A 12,559-nucleotide genomic window follows, 5' to 3' on the forward strand; every position below is an offset into this window, starting at 1 on the left:
CGTAAAAAATATTTTTGTGATGTAATTGTCACTTTGATCAATGCACGCATTCATCAGACATTGAAATATAATTAGTATGTAATGTTGTATGCAACTTATGATTTTTGAAACATAACCTTGTACCATTTAATATACTATTCTGTAACTACAATATAATTACTCTCACCTGAACTTATATGGTATATACACAGGATATGAATCATAGTAAAATGCTGGTCTGAGTTAAAGAAACTATGTAACTCACTGTGTTATGTGGTATCCTTAACACTCATTCAGTTCCATGGGAGTTAGGGCTCATTCACAGGATCGTTTGCATAAAATGCTTTGTGGGTCATGCAACGTTTAGCGGTTCATGTGAGCTGGCAGAGACCACGTATGGGAGCAAGTGCCCTGTGTATGATCACATATCTTACACACGCTGTCATGCGCAGTGTGTCTTTTTTTTTTTTAATTCCCAACTGTTTCATAACGAGGTTGTGTATGTACCATCATCCATATGCAAGGCATGATATATGCTGACTAGAGATGAGCGAGCATACTCGCTAAGGGCAATTGCTCGATCGAGCATTGGCCTTAGCGAGTACCTGCCCACTCGGGAGCAAAGATTCGGCTGCTGGCGGGGGAGAGCGGTGAGGAACAGAGGGGAGGTCTCTCTCTCCCTCTCTTCCCCCTGCTCCCACATGCTAACTGCCGCAACTCACCTTTTACCCGCGCCGGCAGCCGAACCTTTTCTCCTGAGCGGGGAGATACTCGCTAAGGACAATGCTCGATCGAGTAATTGTCCTTAGCAAGTATGCTCGCTCATCTCTAATAGGTTTCACACTGCATGACATGCGGTGAAATAGAGTATGCTGCGATCTTTTTCACATACGTATTTACACATAGTATATATACACTAATTTAAATGGATCAATGAAAGTCCATGTACTTTCATTGACTCCGTTCACCGTGTGTCATGTAGCCATGCATCAGGCATATGATACGCACCGAACTCACAGTCGTGTGAATTAGCCCTTACAGAAACAGTTTATCTCAGCCATACTCAGCTATTTCAGTCCTCCCAGCTACACAGTCACCTTGTATAGAGCAGAATTTCCATCACTGCCATTTTTCATCCCACTCCCCTTTAAAAGCAGCAAAATATACATTAAATTAAATGCATATGAAAAATCCCTGGGACTTATGTTTTTAAAAAGCACAACTGATTTGAATAGCCTCTACAGATTTTCCTGGCAGCACCTACTTATGAAGGTCCTACATATTAGAGCCTCTGTGATCAGCAGTTATCACTTGGATAACCAGCATATAATTCATGATTACTCTGCTGCAACCTCTGAAATGGAAACGAAGGATGCCCAATGACCTTCCTCAGCATCTGATTGCAGAATCCTAACTTCTTCATGCACTGTTATCAATTATACACAGGGAGCAGCAATAAAAACGATCTCCTTTCCTTAAGGGCTTAAACAGATGAGCGTTATTTTGTCCCATTATGCAACTGTGATAATCATGGATGCATAATGGAGTGAAACAAAACCATTGACTTCAATGGTTTCATTTTTACTAGTAGTATTTCTCGTTCATAGTAGGGGTGAGGGAACTTGCCCCATCATTCTCACATGTTAACCCATCTTCGTGGAGTTCGAAAAGTCTAATTAAAAAAAAAACTGGTTCATGTGCAAGTACACTCCGTAGTTGCGCATATGTCCATTTAAAGAAGCCTTAGGGCAGTGAAGAAAATTTAGAAGGATGACAGACACCTAGTAGCCAGCACATTAGACAGATTTTTCAAGGTGTCTCAAAGTGCGTCCTTCATTACACCTGCCAATCAGTTGTTTGCTGGCCTAGAAGGTCCATGCACAGAGCTGATTTCTGCAGGAGGTCAACAGATCTCTTCTTACTGTAGAGGTCAGGCTTGGTAATGCAGGCCAAGTTTCCATTGAAATTAATGGGAACTTATCCTGCAATATCAAGCCTAGCCATTGTCAAAGAAACAGAGCAGTCTGCTTCTTGTAAAAAATAGCTTTATGCAAGATTACACTAAAACTGCAAACAGCGGATTTGCCAGGGTACCCGGGTGGCAAGCCCCGGCTGATCTAATTTTGATGACCTGTCCTCAGAAAAGAATTGTAGAACTATAGAGTGGGAATGGCCCCCCCAGTGTCATTGAGTTCAACCTCCTGCTCAATGCAGGATTCCCTAAATCAACCCAAACAGATGTCTGTCCAGCCTATGAGTGAAGACCTCTGTCAAAGGAAAACTCTCCCATGGCACCCTCACTGTCAAATAATTTTTCCTAACACCTAATCTGTATCTCCTCCCTTTCAGTTTTATTCTATTACTTTTAGTTTTTCTCTGTGCAAATGAAAATAGGGCTTACCCCTCTGCAATATGATAGCTCTTCAGATATTTGTAGACAGCTATTAAGTATTATTTTTTTTTTTGTAAGCCTAACATTCCCAAATCATTTAACCATCCCTCATAGGACATGGTTTGCAGACCACTCATCATCATGGTAGCTGTTCTCTGAACTTGTTAATTTGTTAACTGTTGTGCCCAGAACAGGACACAATACTTCAGGTGAGGTTTGACCAAGCAAGAATAGTTGGACATAATTACCTTGCGTGATCCAGACCCCATGCCTCTCAGAGGGGGATAATTACTAGACTCTATGCTTCTCTTAATACATCACAGAATTGTGTTTGCCTTTTTGGCTGCTGCACATGGTTGACTCATGTTCAGTCTACGATCTAATAGTATACGCAAGTCTTTTTCACATGTGACGCTTAGCCCAACTCCTCCCATTCTGTATGTGCTTTCTTCATTTTTCTTGCCCAGATGTAGGACTTTGCATTTCTCCTTATTAAATGCCATTTTGTTAATCACCACTCGCTGTTCAAGCTTTTCTAGATCCTTTTGAATACTCTGTCTCTTCTCTAGTGTTAGCTATCACTCCTAGCTTAGTGTTGTTAGCAAATTTGATCACTTTCCCTTCAATTCCATCCTCTAGATCATTTATAAAAATGTTTAACACCACTGGGCCTAGGACAGAGACTTGTGGTAACCCACTTGACACATTCTTCCACTTGGATGTACAGCCATTTATGACCACTCTGAGTATGATCACTCAGCTAGTTTTGAATCCACCTAACAGTTGCCTTGTCAATCCTGCATTTGGTCATTTTTCCCATACATGTGGTATGATGAGATACTTTACTAAAGTCAAAATATGCTATATCTACCGCATTTCCCTCATCAACTCAGTCGGTAATTCTGTCATAGAAGAAAATTAGATTTGTCTTGCATGACTTATTCGTTACAAACCCACGCTGGCTCTGGTTAATTACTCAATTTTTATTCAAGTACTTGCATATATGTTGTTTAATAATTTTTTCAAAGATCTTTCTTAGTATAGAAGTCAAGCTCACAGGGCTGTAGTTTCCTGGATCCACCTTCTTCCCTTTTTTGAAGATGGGGACAACATTAGTTTTATTTCAATCTTCTGGGACATCACCTGCTCTCCAGGAATTTTCAAAGATTATGGTAAGTGGTTCAGCAATTATCTCCGCTGCTTCCTTGAGTATCACAATATGTAATTTATCTGGACCTTGAATCTTGAATTCATTTAAGTTAGATATGTGTTCCCTCACCATGTCTCTGCTTATAGATACTCTGCATTCTTTTGTCCCCCCAAAAGCTCAGGTAAGATCAGTTGATTTTCCATCTACTTTCTGAGAGAAAACTCACCAAATAGGATTTAAAATGTTGGCCTTCTCAACATCATTCTTAACCAATTCCCCATTTTTATCTTGTAAGCATCCAATAGCATCTTTGACTTTTCTTTTGCTTTTGACATACCCCAAAATCCTTTTTTATTGCTTTTGGCCTATGTTGCAAGCCTCAATTCATTATTAGCTTTAGCTTTTCTGATGCTTGCCCTACAGTTTCTGCAGACTGCATTATATTGTTCTTTTCCATTTGATAAACATATTTTTCTTCCTTTTTAACATGTGTGCAAGTTCTGTGTTCATCCATCCTGGTTTCTTTAAATGGTTTTCATTCTTCTTTCTTTTAGGGATTGTTAACAATAGCGCTTTGAGAATCTCCTTTCACAATATTTCCCAACCTTCTTGGACATTTCTGTCCTTAAAAACATCCAGTCATTAGATTCTTCCTACCCTCTTTCTGAGTTCATTAAAATCTGCCTTTCTGAAATCCAACCTTGAGGTCTGAGTTTTCTCAGGTCTTCCTTCCCTTTTTATCCAAAATTCAAGGATAGCATGATAACTGCCTCCTAAGTCCCAGCCACACTTACTTCCTCATTCATTCCCTCCCTGCTGGTAAGAATTAGGTCCAAGATAGCAGATCCCCTTGTTTTCTCTTCTATCTTTTGGAAAATAAAGCTGTCAGCAAGAGCAAATTAGAATTTGTTGGTTCTATTACTTTTACCTGAGACAAATTCCTAACAAATGTCTGGATAGTTAAATCTCCCATGATCACTATGTCATGCTTCTTTGAGAACTTGGCCATCGGATGTAGAAAGAGTTTCTACAAAACTACCATGCTCTGAAGCTTGAATCTCTGTACAGATAAATGTTTTCCTAACATATAATGCAAATACCTTCTGACTTTTTAAGGTCTGTTTTTTATAAGTTGTATCCTTCAATCCCTATATTCTAATCATGTGTATCATTCCACCAAGTTTCCGTGATGCCTATGACATCATATTTCTCTTCCTGTGTAAGGAGCTCCAATTCTCCTTGTTTGTTTCCCATGCTCTGTGCATTTGTGTAGAAACATTTTAGTTTGTGATGGGTGTCTCTTGCTCCTCTACTTGCCTTCTGATTTTTTTGTCTTTGTTCTTCCTTTCCACTTTTAATAGCAAGGTTCTCAAATGTATTAATTAGCTGTATATTTTTACCTGGCCTTTTTCTTCCCTTCCTATATTGTCCTAGTTTAAAGCTCTCTTAATGAGTGAAGAAGGTGCACAAATATATGCTTACCTGTTTTTGTGAGATGCAACCCATCTCTAGCAAGCAGTCCATCGTATTGACAATTCACTCCATGGTCTAGAAATCCAAATCTTTGCTGACGGCACCATCCACGTAGCCAGTTCACCTCTAGAAACCTGTTCCATCTTCTCATCCAATGGCCATCCACTGGGAGGATGGATGAGAAGACTACCTGTGCTCCTAATTCCTTCACCTTCTTTCTGAGGTCTTCAAAGTCTCTGCAGATAGTTGCAAGATCATTTTTTGCAGTGTCATTTTTCCCTACATGTATTAGTAGGAATGGGTGGTGTTCTGTAGGACTCAAGAGACTTGACAGCCTATCAGACACATATTTGATTTGGGCACCTGGAAGACAGTACACTTTTTGTGGGGTGTCAGGTCTGCAGACAGCGGCTTCCATTCCTTTCAATAGGGAATCCCCCACAACCACCATCACTCTCCTTTTCTTCTTCCCAACATCAATTTCTCCCTTCAAGAGGACTCTGTGTGCTTACTACGCAGTTTATTGGGGTAGATTCATTTCTTGCCATACCGCTTTCTCCTCTGCTCTGTTCTTTGTGGGTAAAGTCATTTCTTGCTGTACCCTTTTCTCCTTCTACTTAGGAACCAGTACAAGGTTCCCCTGTGTGAGAACCTGGTACTGGTTCCCGAGCAGTATGGGTGCTGGCTGACCCCTGATCCTTCTGCTTCTTTGGGTCGCATGCTTCCATTCCTCTGCTGCTGCAGGTACACTGGACATTTATTTTCCTTCAACATTTTGAAGACTTTCTTCTGCTCTGTTAAGGAAATCCTCACCTTCCTTAATACGTTTCAATGTAGCTATTCTCTCCTGAAGACTATGCACTTTTTCCTCCAGTAGACACACAAGCTTGCATTTCTGGCAGGTGAAGTTTGGCTTTTCCACTGGTAAGTCTGTAAACATATAGCATACATTGCAGGTCACCATATGGCTCCTCTCCTTTTCCATGTTGTCAGATGATGTCTACTTCCAAATTTCTAAAAGTCAAGAGTTGTAGTGAAGATACTAAATGTACAAGTAATGGCGCGCGGTTTGCGATGTCCTCCGAGCAGTTAGCAGAATGCACAGGGAAAATGCAAATGATCTTCCTGCAGCTCCTATCTCTGTTCTTATCAGCACCCTCTAGCAAGAGTGGCCAGCATTTATGTACAGCACAGTGGTGGTGATTGACTGACTGGTGCAATACACACCCAGCCAGTTCCATTATTCCATACCTATGGAAGTGTACTCCTGGAAACCCATTGAACTACAGGTCCCAGGAGCACAATGTGACAGCCTGTTTCTTATGAATAAGATGTATCTTTTAAGCCTTGAATTGTAATCATTTGAATCATCCCACCAAGTTTCAGTTAAGCCTATAAAAGACAAAAAAGGGAAAAGATAGGCTCAGAATCCAATCCAGTCATATTATAATTAGAGATGAGCGAACGTACTCGTCCGAGCTTGATATTCGTGCGAATATTAGGGTGTTCGGGATGCTCGTTACTCTTAACGAGTACCACGCGATGTTCGGGTTACTTTCACTTTCATCTCTGAGACGTTAGCGCGCTTTTCTGGCCAATTGAAAGACAGGGAAGGCATTACAACTTCCCCCTGTGTGGTTCAAGCCCTATACCACCCCCCTGCTGTGAGTGGCTGGGGAGATCAGATGTCACCCGAGTATAAAAGTCGGTCCCTCCCGCGGCTCGCCTCAGATGCCTTGTGAGTTAGCTGAGGGACAGTGCTGCTGGTGCCGGAGCTGCTGTAGGGAGAGTGTTAGTAGTGAGTGTAGGCTTCAAGAACCCCAACGGTCCTTCTTAGGGCCACATCTACCTGTGTGCAGGCTGCTGTTAGCAGTGGATATATATTTTTTTTTCTCAAAATCGGCTGTGCAGAGCATTGCACCCTGCATTAGGGACAGAAGTGGTGGTTAGGCAGGGAGAGTGTTAGGAGTGAGTGTAGGCTTCAAGAACCCCAACGGTCCTTTCTAGGGCCACATTTAACCGTGTGGAGTACTGTGCAGGCTGCTGTTAGCTGTGTTGCATTTTTTTTTTCTCTCAAAATCGGCTGTGCAGAGCATTGCACCCTGCATTGATACTACAGGGACAGAATTGTGTAGGCAGGGCCAGAAGACATATATTATTGATTGAATATAGTCAGTGGGCCTTTTCTTTAAAAAAAAAAGGGAAAAAAGTATATTTGGCCTACCTCTGTCAGTCCTCAGGGCTCTGGGTACGTGTGTGCTGCGCGGAGAACGTAAAAAAATCAGACGCAGCCAGCTACGTTTTACAGCAGGCTTGCACCACTTTCTTTCCTGCCTGTGAAATTCCTTGCTCTGCTCTAGTTAATAACTCTGCAACACTAAAGTTCTGTGACACATTTGCAGGGGCACAACACAGTTATTATTCATTGAATAGACGCAGTGGGCCTTTCCTTTTAAAAAAAGTGAAAAAATTATATTTGGCCTGCCTCTGTCAGTCCTAAGGGCTCTGGGTACGTGTGTGCTGCGTGGAGAACGTAAAAATAATCAGACGCAGCCAGCTACGGTTGACTGCAGGTTTGCGCCAATTTCTTTCCTGCCTGGGAAATACCTGCTCTGCCATAGTTAAAAACTCTGCAACACTAAAGTTCTGTGACACATTTGCAGGGGCACAACACAGTTATTATTCATTGAATAGACGCAGTGGGCCTTTCCTTTTAAAAAAAAGTGAAAAAAGTATATTTTGCCTGCCTCTGACACTCCTCAGGGCTCTGGGTACGTGTGTGCTGCGCGGAGAACGTAAAAAAATCAGACGCAGTCAGCTACGTTTTACAGCAGGCTTGCGCCACTTTCTTTCCTGCCTGTGAAATTCCTTGCTCTGCTCTAGTTAATAACTCTGCAACACTAAAGTTCTGTGACACATTTGCAGGGGCACAACACAGTTATTAAACTTATTATTCATTGAATAGACGCAGTGGGCCTTTCCTTTTAAAAAAAAGGGAAAAAAGTATATTTGGCCTGCCTCTGACACTCCTCAGGGCTCTGGGTACGTGTGTGCTGAGCGGAGAACGTAAAAAAATCAGACGCAGCCAGCTACGTTTTACAGCAGGCTTGCACCACTTTCTTTCCTGCCTGTGAAATTCCTTGCTCTGCTCTAGTTAATAACTCTGCAACACTAAAGTTCTGTGACACATTTGCAGGGGCACAACACAGTTATTATTCATTGAATAGACGCAGTGGGCCTTTCCTTTTAAAAAAAGTGAAAAAATTATATTTGGCCTGCCTCTGTCAGTCCTAAGGGCTCTGGGTACGTGTGTGCTGCGTGGAGAACGTAAAAATAATCAGACGCAGCCAGCTACGGTTGACTGCAGGCTTGCGCCAATTTCTTTCCTGCCTGGGAAATACCTGCTCTGCCATAGTTAAAAACTCTGCAACACTAAAGTTCTGTGACACATTTGCAGGGGCACAACACAGTTATTATTCATTGAATAGACGCAGTGGGCCTTTCCTTTTAAAAAAAAGTGAAAAAAGTATATTTTGCCTGCCTCTGACACTCCTCAGGGCTCTGGGTACGTGTGTGCTGCGCGGAGAACGTAAAAAAATCAGACGCAGCCAGCTACGTTTTACAGCAGGCTTGCGCCACTTTCTTTCCTGCCTGTGAAATTCCTTGCTCTGCTCTAGTTAATAACTCTGCAACACTAAAGTTCTGTGACACTTTTGCAGGGGCACAACACAGTTATTAAACTTATTATTCATTGAATAGACGCAGTGGGCCTTTCCTTTTAAAAAAAGGGAAAAAAGTATATTTGGCCTGCCTCTGACACTCCTCAGGGCTCTGGGTACGTGTGTGCTGCGTGGAGAACGTAAAAAAATCAGACGCAGCCAGCTACGTTTTACAGCAGGCTTGCGCCACTTTCTTTCCTGCCTGTGAAATTCCTTGCTCTGCTCTAGTTAGTAACTCTGCAACCCTGCAGTTCTGTGACACATTTGCAGGGCCAGAAGACATATATTATTGATTGAATATACGCAGTGGGCCTTTTCTTTACCAAAAAAAAGGGAAACATTCAATTTGGCCTGCCTCTGACAGTCCTCAGCGTTCTGGGTACGTGTGTGGTGGGTGCAGAACGTAAACAGAAATCATACGCAGCCAGCTACGTTTAGCAGCAGGTTTGCGCCAATTTCTTTCCTGCCTGGGAAATCAAATCACTGGTAATACACCATGCTGAGGGGTAGGGGTAGGCCTATAGGACGTGGACGCGGGCGAGGACGCGGAGGCCCAAGTCAGGGTGTGGGCACAGGCCGAGCCAGTGCGGTGGCCAGGGGTAGAGGCAGGGCCAGACCGAATAATCCACCAACTGTTTCCCAAAGCGCCCCCTCGCGCCATGCCACCCTGCAGAGGTCAAGGTGCTCTACGGTGTGGAAGTTTTTCACAGAGACGCCTGACGACCGACGAACAGTGGTGTGCAACCTTTGTCGCGCCAAGATCAGCTGGGGAGGCACCACCAACAGCATGCGCAGGCATATGATGGCCAAGCACCCCACAAGGTGGGACGATGCCCGTCCACCGCCTCCGGTTTGCACCACTGCCTCTCCCCCTGTGCCCCAACCTGCCACTGAGATCCAACCCCCCTCTGAGGACACAGGCACTACCGTCTCCTGGCCTGCACCCACACCCTCACCTCCGCTGTCCTCGGCCCCATCCAGCAATGTCTCTCAGCGTAGCGTCCAGACGTCGCTAGCGCCACAGTTTGAGCGCAAGCGCAAGTACGACGCCACGCACCCGCACGCTCAAGCGTTAAACGTGCACACTGCAAAATTGATCAGCCTAGAGATGCTGCCGTATAGGCTTGTGAAATGGAGGCTTTCAAAAGCATGATGGCGGCGGCGGCCCCGCGCTACTCGGTTCCCAGTCGCCACTACTGTTCCCGATGTGCCGTCCCAGGCCTGCACGACCACGTCTCCCGCAACATTGTACGCGCCCTCACCAACGCGGTTACTGCCAAGGTCCACTTAACAACGGACACGTGGACAAGCGCAGGTGGGCAGGGCCACTATATCTCCCTGACGGCACATTGGGTGAATTTAGTGGAGGCTGGGACAGAGTCAGAGCCTGGGACCGCTCACGTCCTACCCAGCCCCCGAATTGCGTGCCCCAGCTCGGTGGTGGTATCTGCGGGGGTGTATGCTTCCTCCACTAAACCACCCTCCTCCTCCTCCTACGCAACCTCTGTCTCGCAATCAAGATGTGTCAGCAGCAGCACGTCGCCAGCAGTCGGTGTCACGCGGCGTGGCAGCACAGCGGTGGACAAGCGTCAGCAGGCCGTGCTGAAACTACTCAGCTTAGGAGATAAGAGGCACACGGCCCACGAACTGCTGCAGGGTCTGACAGAGCAGACCGACCGCTGGCTTGCGCCGCTGAGCCTCCAACCGGGCATGGTCATGTGTGACAACGGCCGTAAGCTGGTGGCAGCCTCACGCACGTGCCATGCCTGGCCCATGTGTTTAATTTGGTGGTTCAGCGCTTTCTGAAAAGCTACCCCCACTTGTCATACCTGCTCGGAAAGGTGCGCCAGCTCTGCGCACATTTTCGCAAATCACACACGCACGCTGCCACCCTGTGGACCCTGCAACATCGGTTTAATCTGCCAGTGCACCGACTGCTGTGCGACGTGCCCACACAGTGGAACTCTACGCTCCACATGTTGGCCAGGCTCTATGAGCAGTGTAGAGCTATAGTGGAATACCAACTCCAACTTGCGCGGCGCAGTGGGAGTCAGCCTCCTCAATTATTTACAGAAGAGTGGGCCTGGTTGGCAGCCATCTGCCAGGTCCTTGGAAAATTTGAGGAGTCTACCCAGATGGTGAGCGGCGATGCTGCAATCATTAGCGTCACCATTCCTCTGCTATGCATCTTGAGAAGTTCCCTGCAAAGCATAAAGGCAGACGCTTTGCGCTCGGAAACAGAGCCGGGGGAAGACAGTATGTCGCTGGATAGTCAGAGCACCCTCCTGTCTATATCTCAGCGCGTTCAGAAGGAGGAGGAGGAGCATGAGGAGGATGAGGAGGAGGGGGAAGAGACAGCTTGGCCCACTGCTGACGGTACCCTTGCTGCTTGCCTGTCATCCTTTCAGCGTGTATGGCCTGAGGAGGAGGAGGAGGAGGAGGAGGAGGATCCTGAAAGTGATCTTCCTAGTGAAGACAGCCATGTGTTGCGTACAGGTACCCTGGCACACATGGCTGACTTCATGTTAGGATGCCTTTCTCGTGACCCTCACGTTACACGCATTCTGGCCACTACGGATTACTGGGTGTACACACTGCTCGATCCACGGTATAAGGAGAGCCTTTGCACTCTCATTCCCGAAGAGGAAAGGGGTTCGAGAATGATGCTATACCACAGGGCGCTGGTGGACAAACTGATGGTAAACTTCCCATCCGACAGCGCTAGTGGCAGAAGGCGCAGTTCCGAGGGCCAGGTAGCAGGGGAGGCGCAGAGATCAGGCAGCATGTACAGCGCAGGCAGGGGAACATTCTCCAAGGCCTTTGCCAGCTTTATGGCTCCCCAGCAAGACTGTGTCACCGGTCCCCAGTCAAGGCTGAGTTGGCAGGAGCACTGTAAAAGGATGGTGAGGGAGTACGTAGCCGATCGCACGACCGTCCTCCGTGACGCCTCTGCCACCTACAACTACTGGTTGTCGAAGCTGGACACGTGGCCTGAACTCGCGCTGTATGCCCTGGAGGTGCTTGCTTGTCCTGCGGCTAGCGTATTGTCAGAGAGTGTGTTTAGTGTGGCTGGGGGAATCATCACGGATAAGCGTACCCACCTGTCAACCGACAGTGCCGACAGGCTTACACTCATCAAGATGAACAAAGCCTGGATTTCCCCAGACTTCTCTTCTCCACCAGCGGACAGCAGCGATACCTAAGCAATACGTAGGCTGCACCCGCGGATGGAAGCATCGTTCTCTCTCACCATCCAAAACGGGGACATTTCTGCTTCATCAATCTGTGTATAATATTCCTCCTCCTCCTCCTCCTGCTCCTCCTCCTGAAACCTCACGTAATGACGCCGAACGGGCAATTTTTCTTAGGGCCACAAGGCTCACTCATATAATTTTTCTTAAAATTTTTTATACGTTTCAATGCTCTTAAAAGCGTTGAAACTTTAACTTGAACCAATTTTTTGTTAAACTGGGCTGCCTCCAGGCCTAGTTACCACTTAAGCCACATTAACCAAAGTGATTAATGGGTTTCACCTGCCCTCTTGGTTGGCCATGGCCAATTTTTCTGATGTACATTAGTACTGTTGATACAGCAATTTTTGTGGGCCCTCGCCTACAGTGTAATCAAATTAATTTTTAGCCCACCTGCATTACAGCTGACGTTACATCCGCTGTGTTGGGCAATGCAATGGGATATTTTTATGTACCGCCGGTGGCTTCCTGGCACCCACCCATGCTGTGGGTCCACAGAGAATTATAAATGCATCTGCTTCCACTTCTAAAGAACCCCAGTCTGACTGGGGCATGCAGTGTGGGCCGAAGCCCACCTGCATTAAGCACGACATTA

This window comes from Eleutherodactylus coqui, chromosome 4, assembly GCF_035609145.1.
Source record: "Eleutherodactylus coqui strain aEleCoq1 chromosome 4, aEleCoq1.hap1, whole genome shotgun sequence".
In the NCBI taxonomy this organism is placed as follows: Eukaryota; Metazoa; Chordata; class Amphibia; order Anura; family Eleutherodactylidae; genus Eleutherodactylus; species Eleutherodactylus coqui.